General features: G+C 45.4%; 1 long non-coding RNA gene across 1 annotated transcript; it reads left to right on the forward strand.

Moving 5' to 3' along the window:
• The first annotated feature begins 3,774 nt into the window (after positions 1-3,774).
• LOC121087146 lies at positions 3,775-11,760 on the forward strand. Its single transcript, XR_005827532.1, has 2 exons — positions 3,775-4,338; positions 9,582-11,760. It is a non-coding gene; the product is annotated as an uncharacterized LOC121087146 (long non-coding RNA).
• The last annotated feature ends 9,494 nt before the right edge of the window (positions 11,761-21,254 follow it).

Genomic DNA, 21,254 nt, shown 5'->3' on the forward strand with positions numbered 1-21,254 from the left:
TGAGTTTCACTTTATAATTTAAATTGGAATAATACTTTTATTGCAATTTAGCATACTCCGGAAAACATTATAGAATTAAATAAAAGTATACCATAGTGTTTTCAATATATTTTACATTCTATGTTATTACACTACTATTTTTCAAACTATGCCTAAAATACATTAGGACTTATCGCATGTCTGGAGGTATGCTTTTAAGAGTGGTAAGTACATGGGTGCCCAGCAAGTGGTAAACTAAAATAAATACTTCTTCAAAACAGTGAAACATACAAGCGCATTGGAAATCAGTGTTCAGTGACTGTGACTGAAGAAAATCGACTGACTTTTGAGAAATCCCAGTATAGTACACACTGTAGGTAGCGGTATTTTACATTTGGAAGCCTTCTCCATGAGTCATGTCCTAAACCAGAGCTGTAACTGGAAGAAGACATTACTGCTCCAGTCCTGCATGCCTCCCCAGCCACAACTGCCAAATCAAAGTCTCCAGCTAATAAGGCGAATGACAGAAATAAGTACCTTTGCTTTTTACTGAACATGAGAGCCCCCACAGCATTTCTAAATGCATGTTATTCAGGACAAAGCATCGTAACGTTCACAAACATAATACTCGCTCCTCTGCCCATTGTATAGATCTGTACTCACTGCTATAGCGAGAGTTTTTGGCAGATGAGAAATAGCCTCCAACAAAACCAGAAGATAAAATTATTAAATAAAGATAAAGCTGCATCAAGCCTCTCCAGAGCTGTGAAACAATAGTTAGCTTACGCTAATCTTGACTCTGAGCCTGAGAATGTAGCGGCTTCATATGTCATTTCAAGAAGCACTTTTGCTAAATTTTAAGGCATGATGCAACCGTTTAAAAAGCAGATAATGTATCATGGAGAACATTCTGGCTGAAGTCCCAGGTCCATTAAAATCAATGGGAGTTTTTACTCTGTTTTTGTGCCACACATTGGTTATTTCTCCTCCCTCATGCTTTTGACTTACACTTATTTTATGATACTCATTGATATGTACTGCTATATCAAAGTTCATTAAAGCACTGCATGTTTCATTACATAATGAGAACTCGAGTTCGCACCAAACAGAAAATGAGTTTTTATTTGCAGAAACAAAAATTATTTTTTCCTCCCAACTGCTGTTTGATAGACATATGATGGATAAGGGAAAGAGCGGGTTTATTAAGCTCTAAATAATGGACTGTATGCCTGAGGCATGCTTTTTTGTGTAAGTTGCCTGCGATATGTGACATTCTGTTGGCTATGACTTTAAAGTAACTGTGTGCCCTGATGTAAGTTAAACACTAGAACATAAACACCTATATTAAATCTGAAACAGACAATAAAATAAGAAAACACATTTCCATTTTCTGACTGACCTCAATCTCTGAATGAGGACCCCTGCATGTTACATTAGCAGGCTGTGCTCCATTACACTGCCGCACGCTCTGCTCAATCTACTGAAACATTGATTTTTTTACAGAGCGCACACACTGTAAAATCGGTATTCCTGTACACACAGCCAAGTGGCAATGGCATAGCTGAGGCCAGCTCCGCGGCCTGGAAGATGGGGTGTACGCTGAGGGAGCAGGACTACAGTGGGAACAGCAAGATGGGAAATAACACCACACGTGGGGAACTGCAGCAAAACGGAACGGGGCTGCAAACCGACCGGCGCAGGGAAGGTGCAGACAGCGAGGGGGGTACATGCTTTGTAAACAGAGCAGAGAGGCTCAGGGAAGACTTGCCATTTCTGATTCTGCAGACAAAGAAGCTAAAGAAGAGGCTAAGGAAGAGGAGACAAAATGTAAGTATTTAAAGGTAAGAGATTCTTCTGAGGTGCTCCTTCCCCAAACACTAGGTTTTAAAGTCGGAATTGAAAGTCATTAAATTGGAAAAAAAAATATATATGTGAACTAAAAAAAAAAAAAATTTTCAAAGTGTTTTTCAATTTATTTCCTTTTCAGATACCGAAACGACAGCCACAGGTTTGGACTAACATAGATCACCGTGATCCTGCAACACGGACCACACCAGCGCTGGAGTTCACCCGTGCAGCAATGCCACAGCGGGACAGGGCCCACACGAGGAGGCACGTCACGTTCAGCCACACGTAGCTCGTATAGACTGATGGTTCCTCTGGGACTGCTCAAGCAGTGCCTCAAGCACAGCAGCATTTTCTCGGCTGAGGCCTACACGGCTACAGGCTTAATCCTGCATCAGCTCTTCAAGCTGTCACCTGCGTTAGCTGCTCCGTCTGAGCCCAGGGAACAAGCTAAGCAGCGAGATACGTTTAACTTTAATGACTGTAATTCAGTGCAAGAGATAGAAAGTTGCAGAAATTACTGGTTTTAAGCTTTATTTAGTTGGGTTTGTACTACAGCGTATTTTGAGATCCACATGGAACTAGCCAAGCCTCGACACCTTCTGGAGAGGAGAGCGGGAAACACCCTCTCCAGACGGAGAAACGGACCTCCCGGCCGTTTCTCCAGAGAGTAACGGATCCCCCGGCCTTTCTCTCGGGGAGCGGGGACAGGCTCCTCAGGAAAAGCTGTCACGTTCTTCCCAAGGTCCTTCCAATTCGAAGCGGGAATGAGACACATCGCGGCTCCCGCCTGCTCGCACCTGCCGCAGGCCGGGCTGCCCTCCCGGGGCACACCGGGCTCCCTGAAGGGACTGCGGGAGCGGAGCCCGGGGCCGGCAGAGCGAGAGCGCCCGCCCCCAGCCCCGCCAGCGCGCAGGGCCGGCACCTCCGCCGCCGGCTGGCACCGAGCTCCCGCCGCCGGGGCCCCGGGAGGCGCGCCCGGAGCCTGCCTGCCGCCGCGGCCTCGCAGGTGTCGCCGGCGGTGCCTGCCGAGGACGGGGCTGAGCGCCCCGGGCGAGGGCAGGACCCGGCCTACGCGCGGCCGCGGCCGCCGCTGCGGGAGCGTAGCTTCGCCGTCCCCAAGCCGTGGCTGCGCGCCGGCCGGGGCGGGAGTGCCGCGGAGCCGCCGCCGCCGCCGAGGCGCACCGAGGACCGGCGCCGCGGCCGCACCCCAGCGGTCTCGAGGGCACCCCTGCCCACCCCACACCCCACGCCGAGGTCGAGGCCGAGCTGCATCGGGGACCGAGGCGCCACCGCCCCTTCCCCGGCGCCCGCCCGCCGCCTCAGCGCCCCCTCCCCCCCGCCGCCAACGGCCGCAACGGCCACCGGGCCCCGCGGCCCGGCCCCGCCCCTCGGGTGGGCGGGTGGGCGTGGCGGGCGGCGGGGCGGGGCCGCCTGCGAGGCGGCTTGGCGCGGAGCGGCGACAGCAGCCGTGACCTCCGACCCCGCCCGCCGCCGGCCAATAAGAGCGCGGCTCGTCCCCGAACCCAAAATTTCCACGTCGGCAAAAGTCAAGATGGAGCGGCGCGCGGCGCGGCGGGGCGGGCGCGAGCGGCCGCTGCCGCCCGACGGGACGCGGCCGGACGAGACGAGGCCGCCGCCGCGGCGGGGCGGACCGGACCGGACCTGTTGCGCCGGGCGGCGGGGACCGAGGGGGAAGGCGGGCGGGGCAGGGTGTTGGGGGGGGGGGGGGGGCGCCGCTGGGCTCCCCGCCGCGGGGGGCTGCGGGGCCGCGGCGGGATGCCGGGCGCTGCCAGGCGGGGCCGGGGCCGCTTCAGGGCCGCGGCGGCGGGGCTGTCAGCGGGAGCCGGCAGCGCTCCGGGCAGCCGTTCGGCTGCGACTAGCGCAGGGCGGCCCGTTAGCTCCCGGGGGGGGGGGTGGTGAGGGTGGTGTTTCGAGGGGTTTATTCATTAAAAAAAAACACCCTCCGTATCCTTCCGCCCCTGGCCGGGCGGCGGGCGAGCCGCCGGGGGGGAGGAGGGGGCCGCCTTCCCCGCCTCTAACCGTGTGCGCCTTCCCTCCCCAGGCAGGGAAACTTGTGCTGGCCGACGGCCCCGGTGCCGGTACCGGAGGAGGACTGGAGCCTCCGGAAGCAAAGTTCTGTGACACTCCGACTCTGGGTACGATAGCAGTCAGTGCACTACAGAACTTTGTCTCCGGCGGCGGCGGCGGCCCCGGAGCCTCAGGTGGACACGTCACTGCGGGTGCCCCGCCGGGGCGGCCGGCCCAGGCCCACCGGGCGCCGCAGCCGCACCTCGCAATAAAGCTCTGCCGTCGTGGCCTCCCGCTCTGAAGTTTTGTTGGGTTGGTTCGTTCTGGGGGTTGTTTTTTGGGTTTGGTCTTTTTTTTCTTTTCCAGGGTAAAAATAGCACGACATCTGGGTACCCGAGGGCTACTTCAGCGCGGTCAGGCTGGCCAGGCTGCCGGCATAAATGCGAAACGAACTGGTGCTCGGTGCAGCTGCATCGGTGGTGGGTATGTGAATACGCTCCTCGCTGCTCCGAACTGTGCTGTGCCTGTGTACTACAGTAGTAGCTTAACTAGGGGCTGGAGTTGGATGAAAGGCTTTGTGCTCTTAGCAAAAACCTGAGCTATAGAACCCTGTTGTAATACACAGCACGCAAGTGTGCTGATTCGGTGTTCAGGCCTTGCCTTGTGGCACTGAGCTGTTTTCCTCTTCAGGAGCCTCGAACCTCCAACTTCTCCTGAGTAATAGCTACGACTTAAATTCAAGCCTCTGCATCTTCAAAAATCACGAGGTTTACGCGAGTACTGCGAGGCTTCATCCTGGCTGGTGCAGGGGGGGAGGCTTTGGAGGGGTAAGTGGCACCCATGTGTGTTAGTGCAGTTGCAAAGTTTTATAATATAACCTTATTTGACACCTGCACCGTGCTCAACATGGGCAATGGCTTTCAGGGCTGAGAAAGAAAGGAGCAAACTCAACTTTTTTCAGTTTAAGTTGGAATCTGGCAACGGTACAGAAGCCAGCCTGGCTCTCCTCAGAAGTTTCACAGAATTTCTTGATGTGTAAACTAAGCTGTGAAGTTCTTGTGAGGTGGACATAGTCAGCTGATCAGATTTCATCATAATGAGAGTAATCTGAAAAACAGGAATTGCTAGAGGTCAGGTGGAGTAAGGTATAGCAATTTATTTAAAATGAAAAATCTGTTACGAGCTGTAGAGTTTGTTAGCAAGTACTTTCACAGCAGCTGCATTATATGGCAGATATTCTGCTCTTGCACATAAATGTGTGTGTATACACATACATGTTAGAGGTCTCATATATTCTGTTAGCCTTTTGTAGTTAATGATCCCCTTTGGGCTTGCTAGAAACGTAAATCAACTTTTCCTTTCTGCTAATCTGAACATGGAAGGCACAGAAAAAATGTACAGTTCATGGAATTGGGCTGGAAACTGAAATGCTATTCTAAGTATGTGCTTTCTAGCTCAAACGGTTTAATCAAAGGGTAGGTAAAGTGAGGAGCACTTACTGTATGGCAGCCCATGTGACCAGCTAGGGCTATATTTGGATGCTGGATGTTTAAGGAATCCTTTTTGCTAACCATTTTTGGCCAATTGCCTGCCGCTTTATGTTGTGCAGTGTGATGTCTGCTAAAAAGGATTTGGAAGTCTGGTGTCTGCAACTGTTTAATCAGTGCAGTTATAGGGAAACACCTTGTACTGTCAGGGCTAAAGTCCCACTGTATTTAATTTAGGGGTGGTTCCTGCCTAGCAGGATATGCAATGCAAATTGCAGTTTCCAATTTTTGTACTAAATATCCCTTGGGGGGAGGGGGTGCTGCAGATCTCATAAAAGCTTCTTAGATGCTCAGGTTTGGTGGTTAAAACTACATAGATTCTTACAGTTCTGGAAACCCACAGACTGGAGCAAACGCTTACTTTTTTTAGGCTAAGTGTAACATGTTTGGATCTTAGCTTATTTCAGTATAAATTCAGGATCCCACTCCCCTACTCTGGGCAGAATTCTTTTGCACTAGACTGAATGTGATGGCAGATAGCAAACCGAAGTCTAGCTACAGTGGGAATAAAGAGTTAGTTGGCTTTCTTTTAACACATCTCAGCTGGAGCCAGTTTTCCATATGCTTTAGCTTCCTGGTGGTCCAGCTGACCAGCCCTGAAGGCAAGGTGAGTAACGCTTGGCCTCCTGATAGCCCTCACTTGTCCTTGCCACATGGCTGCAGCATGTTGTACCTCCTGTCCTACAAGTAATACTTGAATAGTGACCTTTTGGTGACACTTCTGCTTTGATACAGGAAATCACGTGGCCTTCAGGTGGGACTAGAAAAGAGCTCAGTGCTTCCGATTTTGTGCTTTCTTCTTACACTGAACTGTATGTGATCTAATAGTCCCCTGGCATTTGAACTTTCTCACTTCATTGCAGTCTAAGACTTCTGAAGCGAGGTTGAGGTGCGTAGTGGTGCTTGGGGCCTTGACTGGGAAGATGAAGAGCTCTGACTAACCTTTTAAGAGTAGTGGGTGATAAAGGTGGTGCAAGAATTGGAAACAGAAAAAGAATTGGTGATGCTATTTAACAAAGTCTGAATGACAAACTGTATAACTGCATTGATACAACTTATTTTCCCATGACTCCTTGGCGTCTTCTGCTTCCCTGTTAGGCAGTACATCACTGGAGACATACTCTAAACTCTGCTGCTTTATTTTTTGGTGCTTTTTGATGCTTTAGAGAGTCTATTCCAATTACAGTCCTTTGCTCATTGGAAGAGTGGCAAATGAGCATGCTGAGTAAATTACATGAATTTCCAAAACAGTAAGAGTCTGTTATCTGAAGGGGCAAAGGAAATGATACAAACCTATTTATTGTTCTGCAAGCTGGAGAACAGGAAAGGAGTTTGCTGTCGAGTACTCTGAAGGTTGAGACTGAGTGGATCTGAGCATGGCCCAGACTCCCTGCATGTGTTGATCCAGCTGTATGGAAATACTTGAACTCTGTACATAGGTGCTGAAGTTTGAACTCAGAATTTAAAGGGACATGTTAGAAGTATAAAAGGTGATATCTCACGTGCTTTTGTCTTTTCTAGGTCAGGATCTCCTTAAACTCTAAGAGTGTGCATGTTCAGTGGCAGCCACTTTAGTTTTTTTAATGGGAGAATAATTAAGAGCGCGGGGAATATAAAGTAGAGGCAAGCTGCACAGCCTATTGCTGGTTAATCTCAGGATGCCACTGAACCTGACAGAATTGAGGAACGTGCTTACTTTAGCTTCCAGAGATGTGATTTTGAGCTGGTGAAGTTTTAAGCAGAAATCTAACTCTTGTACCTGTAATCTAAAAATGCTCTGAAGAGATGAAAATGACAAGTCTTTCACGTGTGCTTTCATGGAACTAACTTGTGCTGTTTTACTAGAAACAGAAATAGACTTGCTGACTTCTAGCAACTGTATGATAAAATTTATAAATAGACCATAGAGTCCAATGAAATACTTTATTTGTATTGGAAGTCATGAGCTGACTCCAAAAAAACCCTGGGATATTTATATTTATCTGCTGCCTGGGCAGCTATGTTCAAGAAAATTCTCTGGATCCATGTAGAGTGACATGCCCTGAAAGCCCACCCGGAGCAGTGGCTTCTGGAGTCTTGTTTGTTGGGCTTTCGGTAGTAGCAATGGTCTTTTCTCTAAATCTTGGGACAGTGGGATGGAAATACTTTGTAGGATACTTGAGTTACCAACACAAGGCCACACGTACCTGTCGGTTGCGGAATGGGAATCAGAGTTGCAGTAATTGAGGTGGGTTAATGGCACCATGCAGCGAAGGATTTGCCTTGTAGTTGGAGCCAGAGGAGGTGTGAACCTGGTCTTGGTAGAAACAGGACATTGAATAGGTGGATTCTTACGAGTGAAAACTGGAACTGCTAAACTGTCCCAAGTTTATTTTCTATTTTATTTTGGGAGGGAAGTGGAAGTTATAAAAACTTGGCAAATGCCACTCAAATAAAGCTATTTTCTTGCTTTGTGCGACAGGCTAGGAACTCAACCCCATGCCCGTTGTACTTACTGTACTCTGGAAATAACCTTTGCAATGACCAGGTTTTATTTTCTGGAATACTGGTGCTAATGGTATTGAAAATAGCTTGGTACGGTTGAGCCTGTACTTAATATATTGGAGGTGGTGTACTGCATCATCATTCTAATTAACTGCAGGATGAGGGAGCTGAAACTTGGCTTCATATAGCCAGCACAACAATAATTACGTGCTGAATTAAGTACATACCTATAAAAACTTTCTGAAATGAGCATACAGAGTCCTGAGCTTTATGAAAAAACAGTGTTAGACTATTGATGAATGATTGTCACTTCATTTTGATTTCAGTTGGGCTGTGAAGCAATACCACCTTTTGGTGCAATGGCAGTTTGTACCCTGTCTGATGGTTTTTACCTTTCAGGTTTTGGAAACGACATTCTTGCACCCACACTTGGTCTCTTGCAGGGCACCTGTGAATGTTCTTCAGCAGTAGTAAAATGTAGTAAAAAAAAAAAGTAGACTTTTTATAAAAGTCTCAATACTGAATGCTGACCCACTTGCACAATAAAATCCATAATGTATTTTGTGGTAACTTGCAGGAGCACTAGTTGTGGGAACATCATTAACAGTATGACAGACTCAAAATAATGACAACAGCATAGCTTAAGTTGTGTGAGTAGTCCCATTTAGGCAAGCAAAATGTTTTGTGTTTTGTTTAGTATGTTTAATATGCCACATTTTGACAGCTGGGTGTCTTGGGGGTGTCTTAAATTTGTATCTAGACAACAAGCCCAGTTGCAGTGAGTGCTGTCACTCTTGCCCTGCTGACTCCCAGCTCCCATTAGCATGTCCCAGAATTGTGCCTCACTAACAGTGTCTTCAGGTGGTGATTCCTTGGAAGAGGCAGAGAAAGGATGGTCTTAGTTTGGGGAAATAACCATAGATAAAGCAGTTGGCTCTCATCCTCTAGTTTCTTCTTTCACAAACGGAAACAGAGGAGGTGCTCTGAACATCAGGAAACACTTTTTCACTGTGAGAGTGACTAGGCATGGGCACAGGTTGCCTAGGAAGGTTGCGTCTGCATCCTTGAAGATATTCAAACACTGTATGAGATTGTCCCGGGCAACCTTCTGTAGGTGGCTGTTCTTGAGCATGGAGTTGGACCAGATGATCTCTGGAGATCCCTTCCAACCTCAACCATTCTGTGATTCTTTTCCTGACTTTATGGCCAGAAGACTGTTTTTCCTTTCCTTCCGTCTTCTCCCTATCCCACAGGTTTTTTTCCATTGCTGCTTATTGTCACATAAATAATCCTTTCATTTGTAAAGCAGAGGGGGAGAAGGGTTACAGAAGATCAATACTGATTTGAATAAATGTAATGTAAAGCACGTAGCGATCGCTTTTGACTCAAGTGTGTTAATTAGCTTGAGTTGAGGCTTGAGTGTTTAAAAAAAAAAAGTTGAATCCCATCAGAATTAGTACACTCTTGCTTTAACCTTCGTAAGTAGCAAAGTATGGGATTAAATGTGTGTTTAATGCAGAGGAATTCTCACTTTCCTGAGTGACTTAAATCCTTGAAGAGTAGTGGGTTTTGCTCTTCAGTCGTGGCTGGGCCCAAAAGAGGAAGCGACTGAAGCTCAGAGATTTCTTTTGTGTGAAGCTTTCCCAGTGTAGTGACGTTAATAGACTGACAAAAATATTCGTGGTGTCATTGCAGCGCTGAACCAAACTGCGCAGTGCCTGTGAGGCTTGCACCTTGCCCTCTTGCTCCTTTGGCGGGGGAAACTGGGGAGAGTCCCAGCAGGGCATGTCACATCACCCTTCCTTACGGGAGCGAAGGACCATGCCGGGGCAGAAGTGTTGATGAGGTGAGGGTTTGCTGCAGTTGAAGGCGAATGGAGCCGTTGGTGTTTTCCCTTCATTGAGTACTGTTAGGCATGAAGGCTTTAAATAATGATAAGGAATATCTGCTTGGCTGCGCGGACTCCTCAAGGTTGCTCATGTTTAGTCTTTAGAGTTGCATCCCTACATCCCCCACGAAGTTAAGGCAAGAAGCTGATGGCATGGAGCAAGCCATGGAGAAAAGGTGCATCTCACACTAGTCGTTAAAGGTAAAGTTGGAGTCCTTGCCTTGAAGAGCAGATATGATGGACAATACTTGCTTTGCTGCCGCTGCCCGATGTACTGTGCTCACCTGTAGGTATGGCTTGAGGGACCAGGAAGAAGAAGATTTAGATACAGCTGGAGAGAGAAGCAGAAAGGGGGAGAGGTAACGGCAGAGGGTGGTGGGTGGAAGAGGCCGTGCAGTTTGCCCGAGGAGCAAGCTTTATGTTCTGCTGTAAACTTTGATGTCCATCTGATTGCAATTTGGTAAGCACTTCCCAAGATGTTAAACTGCCAGACTACGTTGACCAAACTAATTTGGGAGCCTTATGTATAATTACACTCTGTGGAAGGAGCTAGTGCCCCTTGAGATGCTTTAGTAAGTACCTGAAACATAGTTCATAAAATACTATAGTTACGTACTGTGGCCTTTTAATTTATGCTGTGTGTTAATTTGAAAATAAAAATGGACTTCAAATTCTGGATTCTTAGGGCTGTTGTCATACAATATAAATCCATTATTTCAGAAATGGTTAACTAAGCTAAACGAATGAGGACCCACGGTACATGAACAGTTGTTGCTAAAATAGAATTGTCATCTTCAGAGAGAAGCCGGAGATGCAAGAGAGCACTGCCAAGAAAGCGGAGCTGTACTTAACCCATGCACAGTAAACACTCAATACCAGTAAAGTCAAAAAAAAAAAAAAAAAAAAGGGAAGGCTCGCAAGTCCTCCAAGGTAAAAGTTTCAGGCAACAGCACTGTAAGTGACTGAGGAAATATGTGGATGATGACAACTTTGATTCCCACCCTGATGTGTTCTCAGCCAGCCAAAGCTGAGGTGGAACTGAAAAGCTGGGGATAGTGTACAGGGGCAAGGCTGGGTGGTCAAGGGGAGCTGCCGTCGCTCTGGATCACTCCTGGGAAAGCAGAGAAGAGAAGCAGGCTCAAGCCTGCAAGAGGGTACTTCTCTCATAAAAGGCCTTTTCAACAATATTTTAAACTAACCTGTTCAACTTATGTTCACTTGTGGGTTTATGGACAGGCTGGTGGGAAATACTAATTTTGTAGTTTCATTAAGTGCAGTACTTGCCATGTGAGTTTGATTAAGCAGCCAGAATAAAAATACAATGAAAACCAAATCTTGTATTTAAAATATTTCATTATTCAAATTGTGTGTTCTTGGCTTAACGTTAAGCATCCAGGTCTGGATTACATTCTTGTTCAGTACAGTTCACTTGTCTGAACCATACCGTTTAGATTGTGGTGTTAAGTTCAATTATAATTGGGGTCAAGCAAGCAAATGGGAAGATGTAAAGGCAAACTTTAGCAGTTGCCTGTAAAGGAAACGAGGGTTTGGGCAATGTAGCTCATAGTACATATAGAGTAGATACTGTCTTCAGCATTATATGGCCCGCTTGCCCTGTGTAGTTCGCAGCATGAAGGCGAGTGAAAGCGTGAGAAGCATATATTGCAGGCCCATATTGATCTTTGTCTCAATACTTTGAAATCTTTGTGCTTAAATCACGTTAAGTGAACAGCTTATTTTTTTAGGGTAACGGTAAAATGCTTTATAAAACCATAAAAAGTATAAAAAGCTTTATATAACAGCATTAAGCTCACTTCTGATGTATGCAGGTAAATAGTGGCGACAGTCACTGTTTCAGTGTATAGGACCAAGCAGTAGAGGTATTGCTAGCTATGTAAAGCTTTTAACAAAGTATTGTACTTGGCCACATTCAAAGATACTAAATGTGAAAAGAAACCTAATAAAATACTTCGAACTACAAATGGATTTTATAGTCTCCAGACTGAATTTGTTTCCTTACGCTAAGAATAAAAAGCATTTGTGAGGGGAGTTGCTGTTGGATCATACTTTGGCAAATTAATGCTGTTTATTTTGCTTCAGAAACTTTTTTTAGGAGGAAAAAAGTTAAATTATATGTGATTATCTAAATATATGCACATAAACATGCATTTTTATATGTACGTAAAGAGTATGGCTTTTGGATTTTGATGTTTATGAAGATTTTCCAAGTGTGTGGTGTACAGAATGGCTGTTTTGAACAGATTTTGCATAGTCAAAAAATAATTCACTGCAGACACCTAATACGTATGGGTTTTTTTAAGTATTATTTGATTACAATGCATGTCATAGCAGAGTAGTTGCAGGCAGTGGAGGAGGAATACCTGTGTGTAGCACTGGGTGAAGGAATGGCAGTGCTGCCAGCTTGGGGAATTCCTGGTGAGCAGCGAACGCTTGCAGCAAAAGAGCCATCTAGTCCAGGGCAATGTATTCCCTTAAGGAAAAGGGATAAAAAAAACTGTGGAAGATTTAAGGGATGTTTTCACAAGCATAGGGAAACTTTTCATAACTTGTGCTGCTTAGAAAAAGCAGTCAGGAGGAAAGTTTAGTACTGTGAACCACTGCAGAAGTGGGGAAACCCAAAAGAATTAATTTGCCATTTAGTAGGTTGGAGTTTTGTTTAATTGTGCAAACATTTCATCAAATAGGGAGTAAAAGTTAAATGTATAAAAATAAACACGTAAAGGATGTGCTGGGGTGAAAGGCAGGCAGCTAAACATTGTCCCATGCTTGGAGTACCAGAGTTTGGGAGTTAGGCTGTGGTGCATCCAACATAACTAGTTCTGGAGAGAATATTGATATGTCTGTTTGGCCCAATCTAGTAGCTTTTTTCAGGGTAAGGGCTATACCGCTGTTGCATGAATATCCTAAATGATAGGATGGGGGACAACAGGAGACGAGTAGAGAGCCTCTGAGCAGCTTTGGAAATAACTGCTGGATATAGAGTAAAGGGTGTTTGGGTTTTGTTCGGCCAAAACAAGTGGGTGAGAAGCTGGGGCAGCATGGATGTGGGGAGGAGGTGTGATGGTTGGGGATCTGGCGTGCAGGGAGATGGTGCAAAGCCTCTGAGAACAGAGGAGTAGGTGAGGAAGTTCGTGTCTGACACGTCTGTCTGAATTGTCAATTGCCAAGCAAGACTGTGAAGATGCCAAGTATTCACGGGATCCAGATCTTAAGAGCATGAGGAGCTGAAGGCATTTGTTAACAAAGACACGGTTATGGCACATGCTGGCGAAGAGCACAAAATGCATCTCAACCAGAGGTGCTAGGCAGTTCTTTGAGATAAAACTGTCAAAAATGGAGCCCAGTGGTTTAGGTGGTAGTGAGAACAAAGTGCTGATGTATTCAAACAGAAAAGCAGCTTTGGCTTTAATCCATAGGTGTGAAAAGTTTCATGCCTATTCATGAGCCAGCATTGTCTGAAGCTTGGTGTAACTCATTCTTCATGCTCACCCAAATGAACTGGAAAGTACTGCTTCTTAAATTGACAAATACGTGATATGCAGGTTGAATATAAACAGGGAGATGAATGTCGTAAATGTACTCTTTAAAGCATTTAATGCAAGTGCTGTACAGCAAAATCTGGAGCTAAATTACATGCCTACCTGTTCTCAGATAACAAAAACCAATTTTTTGGGGGGGACACACAGCGTAGGCAGTGAGTGGGGCTGCACCCTGACAACATGGACCGTCCATTGTGTATTGATCATCATGCATAATCCTAAATGTTTATGTAGGCTCATAACTAACATGATCCAGCCTTCTCCCCAATAGAACTTGTTTGATCTTTTTTTTTTTTTTCCTGTTCTTTACCGGAGTGCCAAATCTATTGCTGCACTGGGCCTCCCTTCCGAAGGCTCTGCTCCTCTCACTTTGCTGAAGCACCAAGGTGCCACGTGCCTACAGGAGCCAGCTACCAGTTTGTGGAGCTGGTGACTGTGCAATGGCTATGTCTAGGAAAAAGGCACCTTTGAAAGCATTTGAATTTGCACGAGGAGCTGCAAAACTAGTGATATGCATCTTTTTAAGCATCACAAGCAAAGAGGCAGCTGCTATGTTGTAGCATATTTAAAGTTGTTAAGGTTTTTGCTTTTCAATGCTCGCGGTCCCATTCAACAGTACAGAAGTTTTTAAAGTGACCTATTTAAATGTGAACACCAAAGAAAAAAAAAATAAAGCAGGCACCACAGGGGTTAAGGGGCTTCCTAGCTGGAAAGGAAAGGAATGGTGGCAGGTAGCAGCCAGATGCGAAGTGACTGGGTTTGGCTTGCAGCAGTTTGGCAGGAGCAAATTTAGAAGGTAACTGCAGTAGCTTTAAAAGGTAGCTGCAGTAACAAGACGATCCTGAGCGTGGCCGTGGGCAAGATCTCAACCAATAATCCTGAATTTGTGGGTTTCTATGTCATACTGTCCCTGATGAATAAAACCTTCAATATGCCAGAGATATTTATCACTGGGAGGTCTTACAATTTTCTTAGTATTGCTTTTTAAAATTATTTTATGGGAGAACAGAGCCAAAATCCAGGTTTTCTTTTCGCTTCAGCACTTTCAAAACAAATAGGTGTCTGCAGTGTATCCCAAGTCTTCATTCAGTTACTCAAACCCAGTATTTCCTATGTTTATTTAATTCCTTATTCTTGGATTTAAATCAGTACAGCTCTGCCAAGAAGAGACATATTGATGAGTTATTTTGTAAAAAGAAGACTTGAACTTGTCTGTCTACTTCAAGGAGATATTAGACTACAAATGGGTTATGAGGCGTTACTGAAGTCATTACTAACCATAGCCTCACAAAAGAGGAACAATAAAATCTCACGTTCCCTGTGTGGATTTGAACTGTGCAATCATGTAAGTTTCTTAACGGTGGAGTTGCACAGAAGACAAAAAAATCCCCACATAGATGAGATCACTTGAAAGCAGAATGATCGGTTAGAAAGGTTTTGCTGACATGATATATATTCATGTCCATAGGTACAGGGCTCCTTGCCCCCTGCCCCCTTTTTTTAAAAAGTATTTAATGTTGTCTTAAACCTACGCTGGATAGAAATATGTACCTGAGTTTCCAGGTTTAAAAATGAGACCACAACCCCAGCATTGCAATTCTTTGACGGAAGAATTTCATTCATATTTGAAAGCTGCTAAACAAAAAAAAAAAAAAAAAACACTTTCAATTCCAAAAGAAATGATTCTTCACCTTTAAATACAGAGCTCCTCAGGTTTAGTTATTTGTAGTGTGAGCATTATTCATCTGAGCTCGTACACTAGAATGTTTATAACTAAGAGCAGGAGAAGTGAAAGACATCAGATGTAGAGAAAAATTTCTTTCCTCAGTGCTGGGAGGAATCCGGCTGCTTCTGTTTGCTGGGGAAGGCTGGGCAGCAATGCGCTGCAGCGAGTGACGCCACGGCAGCTGCTCAGTTGGTTTTGCATAAGGCACTAAGGCTCACCCTGGACAACCAGTGTCCCTCGCGATGCCAAACGTGATGAAACTGATCCTAGCACAGTAGCAAACCGCTGTTCAAATTGCTTTTGCTGTCGAGGCAGCTCAAACCAGAAAAAAAAAAATACATTGTGAGTGAACGATATAACCGCAGCAGGGCCCTTGCTCACGTGTCCCGACGCTGTGCACCTTCGAAAATTAATTCTGCCCCAGTGCGGCCAACGTGCAGCATTCTGTGCAGAGCTGGCAGTCATCCTAACAGGAATAGGGGAGGAACAGCGGCGAAGTGACCGATGTATTTTCAAAACTAAACCAGAAAAAGATAAATGTGCTCATCCTCAAGAGCTCCATATATATGTAATAACATGATTCTACTTTGGGGGAGGATTGCTTATTTTTTTGCCTTATAAAAACAGCAAAGACTGATGAACAGAATAAACTGTTTGTAAAAGGGAGGTCAGCTGAAGCTCAAAGCTCAGAAGACAGTTCCCAGGACTGGATGGTCGTTACTGTTAATTCTTTTAATCTGCTCTGGAACTCCATGTCATTCATTTTCAGTTCTTTAGTTGCTGGGTATTTGTTGAACAGAGAAGAGTCCCGTCCCTGCTGGCAAGCAATAACAACAACAACAGCAACAACAATCTTTTTTAAAAGATCTAGAAGACTCCTAAGCAGTACCATAGTCCTGCAGCAGCGGTACCAGCAGGCTAGTACTGCGTGTTCCCCTGCAGGTCACAAACCGCCTGTGGCAAAGGTCGCTTTTTGGGCATGTACTTGTGTAGTGGTAAGTAACGAAGGCATCCTAATGTTGCTGTAGCAATAACACTGGCAATACAGATAATAGCAATAATAATGAACTCAGTGAAAAATAAAAGAACCATTTTCCAACCCCGTTATCCTTGGCATTAAAGCCACTAATCCCTTTCAGCCTGGCTTTATTTCGTGGTCAGCCACTAATAACTGTATTAAGTGAACATTCGATGATATTAAGCTCATTACACAAGTGATGAAATGTCACTTCTCACATTAATTGAGAGAAGGCACTTGATAGGGTGCTTTGGGACTGCATTTTTGTTACAACAAGGGAACTTAATTGCAGGTGTGACTTTATTGCCGACAGTGAAGTAGGACCGCAGGTGCATTTCTCTCCCTGAACAGCCCAGCAAAGCCTCTCGGGGATGAATGAGGTGAGGCTAGGGTGGCCTTTGTCAGCCTTCTTGCTGCTTCCCTCTGCCAGCACTAGCAGAGGCTGGGCGAGGTCCTTCAACAAGTCATAACAAAAAATGTGAAACTTGTGGTTATGGCACTATTTCTGTGCATCCCGGCTTGTCCCACAGGCCAGGAGGCAGGGCATATGGACAGGCAGGAGCAGTGCCCTGGTTCAGCTGGGCTGGAGCATCAGTGGGACAAGGGCCAGACCTGTCCTTCAGTACAGAAGTAGCTACAAAGGCCATGATATTCGTCAGGATCCAGCAGAAAGTGAGAGTACTGGATGCCAACCACGCAGCCATGCCCACATCGCGTAGCTGTGAACACCACCAGACATCTCCCTCCCACGCAGCCCTTAGCAAAACCCACTCCTGATATCAATAACCTGACTGGCAAGACGTTCTTGAATTAATTTCCTTCTTTCAATAGCCTCTTGAGGATTTCAAATACCTGAGGGGATTTTGCCCCATTAAATTACCCTCGTAACGCTTGCTATTCCTCATCTCAAGAGCTATGGAAATTACATTTTCCCATTTCTTCTGCCGAGCTGCTTCTGTCTCACAAAAAATCATGTTCTTCCCCACAGTGTAGAAAACCTCCCAGTAATTCTAGCCACTTGGCATTGAAAACAAAAGCTAGAGTAAATATGCAGTGATACTGTAGAGCAGAGGGCTAAGAACCAGCCTACTGAAGCTGCAGAGGAAGACAACGCAGGAGCTAATGTTCTCCTTATCTGGAAATGTCGGCGCTTGATAGGAGTCGTTTGAGGCACTTGAAGCTGGTTCCATTTCACAGAAACTCAAATTAGCAACCCACAGAGCACGATGTCGGAGCAAATGGCTGCTTTCCTCCCAAGCTCTCCAACCTAATTCGTGGAGAAGATGCTTTGCTCCCTCAGGAGGTCAGACAGCATATTTTCCAAGGAAACTCTAGAAATACGGAAAAAAAAAAAAAACAAACAACTGAGAAATCCTTTTGGAGGGCCAGTATTTCAACTGCATTCTTGCATATATAGGCTATTGGTTTTCCTCCAGAGAGTAAAGCATTTAATCTAAAGATCAGCCCTTCTGAGACTGAAAACTTTTCTATGGTATAAGAGAACTGAATTTGAATGAATTCCAAATTAAATTTCAAATAATCTACTTTGAATGTACCATTAAGCTAGGAATTGCCTAGATACGATTAATAAGTGGTAATATTTAACAAAAAAGAAAGAAATTCCTGGAAGAAACGTTAACTAACTATACTTTTTTCTTTTGCTTACAATTTCTTAGCTAAAAACACGTAGTGGTGTCTATACTACCCATGACACTTTGTATTTAAGATTTTAATATTCTTCTTAAGAAGAGCTAATGCAATGCTTTAACTTATGACTGTTTTACTGCTAACCCTCAGTTTTGGGGAAGGAAAAAAATGAAGCAACCTTTCACATACTGCAAATGGTATAATCCATCATCCCACTCATACATTGTTTATGTGATTGCGATCATGCATGCTGATTTAGGACACTGATCCATCATCTCCTGTGTTCCAGGTTGGCAAGTGGCTCTGTGTTAACTCTTTCCTCCTGTGTTGTGGGAACATGCCCATCAGGTCAAACCCCCTGGCACTCACCAAAGAGCTCAGAGCACATCTTTTTTGAGCAAAAAGCATGTCTTAAATCTATGGACTGTCTAAACAAAGTCTGCATGGGAACATGAAGAGCAACCCTGTCTCAAATGATGTAAAAAAGTGAAAAAAAATGCTGCATTCTATAAAAAGTGGAGTGAATATGCCCAGAATATCCTGAGACCTCAGTCAGTGATCAGTTAACTGGAAATGGTGTTAAATTTCAGGAGATGTGAAATATGATTCAATTTGTTTATGCCTCAGGTGTGGCACTTACAACTTTTAACCATGGCCTGGAAGCTTTGTAAATATTTAAGACTGAACATGACCCTTTCTGCATGCAAAGGGTTAGATCCTCAACTGCCACAAGATTCGTAACTGATGAATGCCTGTAATTAAGCATCTCGCATCAAATATAGTTTTATTTTTGTCTGGTTTTTGGTATAACATTTGGTATTTTTAGACACCAGCAGGTCTGAAAGCCTCCCCAGGGACCAATGATCTCCAGCTGCTGGCAGACCAGTTTGGATGCTTGGCCACAAGCTGGGGACACAATCACCCTCGACCACAGGTCACCGAAGGCTGGGGCAGTATCTGATGGAGTTATTGCTGCATATGCCCCTTTCTGGGTGTGCAGCCCCCTTTGGCCACCCCATAAATGGGGCACATCAGGTTGATGCATACAGCCAGGTTCAGCTCTAGGGAGTTACTGCTGTAGCTGTTACTGGTTTCCTTGGGGGTGTCAGTGGCTTCCTTTCCCTGCTGGGGACCTTCCTCTTGTGGAGGGATGAGGCCAGTTTCTTTCCACAGCTCCAAGGCAAAAAATAGCAGTGGAGACCCTGCCTCAAGCTCGTGCTACTGTCTTCCTTTGCAGGAAGACTCCCTGGTGCTCCTTCCCCACCAGGCTTTTGATCCACTGCTGCTTTTTTGAGACTAGCTGTGGAAATTCAGTTTTCATACGGCTTTGGCAAAGTGTTACTGCCCCCCATCTCTTCAGAGGGAGAGATGAGCAGCCATAATGATATCATGCATTGGGTATAACCTGGCATGGTGGGCGCCCTTCCCCAGCCCACAGGGCCAGGAGCCTCGAGGATGCAACAGGGCTGGGGGCGAGGCTTGGGTATAATATGTAATCATAAAAAGGTAGTGCTAAGGCAGAGGAAAAATATTTTGGGAGAAGGTTTCCCCCAGCTAGGTTGTCAGTCTTCACAGAGATGAAAGCTCTCACCACACATCATCGGTGCCTGGAGCTAATCCAGATCATTTTAATTAAAACATACACATATTCTGTAAAGTCTTCTTTTCCCCAAAATTCAATTCAGGTAAACTCCATGGCTATCAAGGACAGTTACTGTCTTCATATGGAGGGCCTTGCTTTTGTATGTATCTAATAGGAACTTGGGTTTTGAGATAAGTCAAATTTGATTGATTTCTTCCATCTGTGGAAAAGGTAATTTCTAAGTCACCCTTATTTTGGTCATTTATCAGATCTCAGCATCCTCAGTATCTCATACTGTTGCTCTTACAGAAATACTGCCTAGAAAATATTAGGCAAAACTACCTAATCTTATCTAGATGCATTTGGCATAGGATTTTGGTTTGAGGCAATCCCTGAAACAATACAGTTTTATAATGCAAGTGACCAGTTTTTGTGTCTAGCTTTGTTAACCAGCATGGTTATAAAATCAAGAGGTAGTAATGACCCCCTAAAGCCAATCAGTAACGAAAAAGTAATGACTGGTAGCACGAGGTAGAATAGTTAACGTTTTCTGTTGCGAGGGAGGAGAAGTGGATGGAGAGCACGTCTGAGGCACTCCTGGGGTGCTGGCAGAGCCCCACAGGAGCAGAGGCAGGACTGGGACCGAGGGTGTCACAGCAGCAGTCCTGGGGCCAACAGAGGTGAACCATGGCCCTCAGCCACCACCACGTTCGGTGGTGAAGGCTTGATGTCAAAAGACTTTAATCAGGATTCCTGCCAGATTGGCAGCTGCTGAACCTCTTTGATAATGTCCTCAGCATTTGAAGAGGAGGGGAAGAGTCAAGGGAGATACTAAAGACGTGCCAGCGTGAAAATATGCTGGGTTCTTGGGTCTTGGTGTATCTGTGGCAGTAGTTTGTCACCAAAACCCCCTCTCTTCCCTGTCGTACTGACAAGAAATGTCTTGGTGCACATGTGAGAGCTGAAGGCCAGCGCTTCAGAATATTTTTAAGGAGGCATCCCTAAAAGCACTGAGCAAGCCCATTTGTTAGTGAGGGGAGCTCCAGGGCTGGGTGCTAGCTTTCGTTAACTTGCTTCTTCGCATTTTGAGACAAGCCGAGGAAGGCAGTTGACTGTGAGACCATCCTCACAGTGGGGATGAGGGCCTGAGAACAAACCCGTGGCAACAACGCATCCCAGTGAGGCATCACTCCCACTGTCTGCGCTTCAGATGTGAAAAAATTGCCTGGTTCTGGTGTTGGCTTTTCCAGTGACAAGTGCTGAATAGGATGAGCACAACGGGCAGAGATGCTTGTTTCCTTCTAGAATTTAGAGAAACTTTTATTTCCAAAATGCATCACTGGAAATGACTCCATAAACTTTGAGACTTTATGTGTTATCACTCTTTTCAGCAGATTTGAGAAATTGTTATCCCATGTCAAGCAAGAATCACTACTCTACTGCTTCAGAAGAAACTTGTCACTGGTAGCTATAAGAAGACAGGCAGTGCTCTCCTCCGCATGCTTTTGAGCAGAACTGCTCAGACATGTAACAAGGCTTTTAAAGCAGAAAGGCTGTTGCCTGGACCGTTCACATTTGTCTCCGAGAAGTTACGCAAGGCTCCATGGTGCGTCAGCTGAAAGGCTTTGCGTGTGGGAGTTGGAGTCATATGGATCAGAGAACAAAAGTGTCAATTCTTCGCTAGCAAAGGACTAGTCTCACTTTACCAAACCATCCATCTGGTAACCTTTCAACCAACACTTTTTAGCAAAGAGGGTAGCAATCTATTGGGCAACTGTTCTACACAAGCACAAAGCAAAACCCTCAGGTAACTGCCGTACTCCTAATCTACCCTAGTCAGGCAGTTCAAACCCTGCCATCTCTCTCTGATACCATATATATTATTTTGATTGCTTCTTACTCCTTGAAATCTTCAGTGGAGTTGATGTAGAAATGACTGTCACATTC

The sequence above is a fragment of the Falco naumanni genome, chromosome 4, assembly GCF_017639655.2.
Source record: "Falco naumanni isolate bFalNau1 chromosome 4, bFalNau1.pat, whole genome shotgun sequence".
NCBI lineage: Eukaryota > Metazoa > Chordata > Aves > Falconiformes > Falconidae > Falco > Falco naumanni.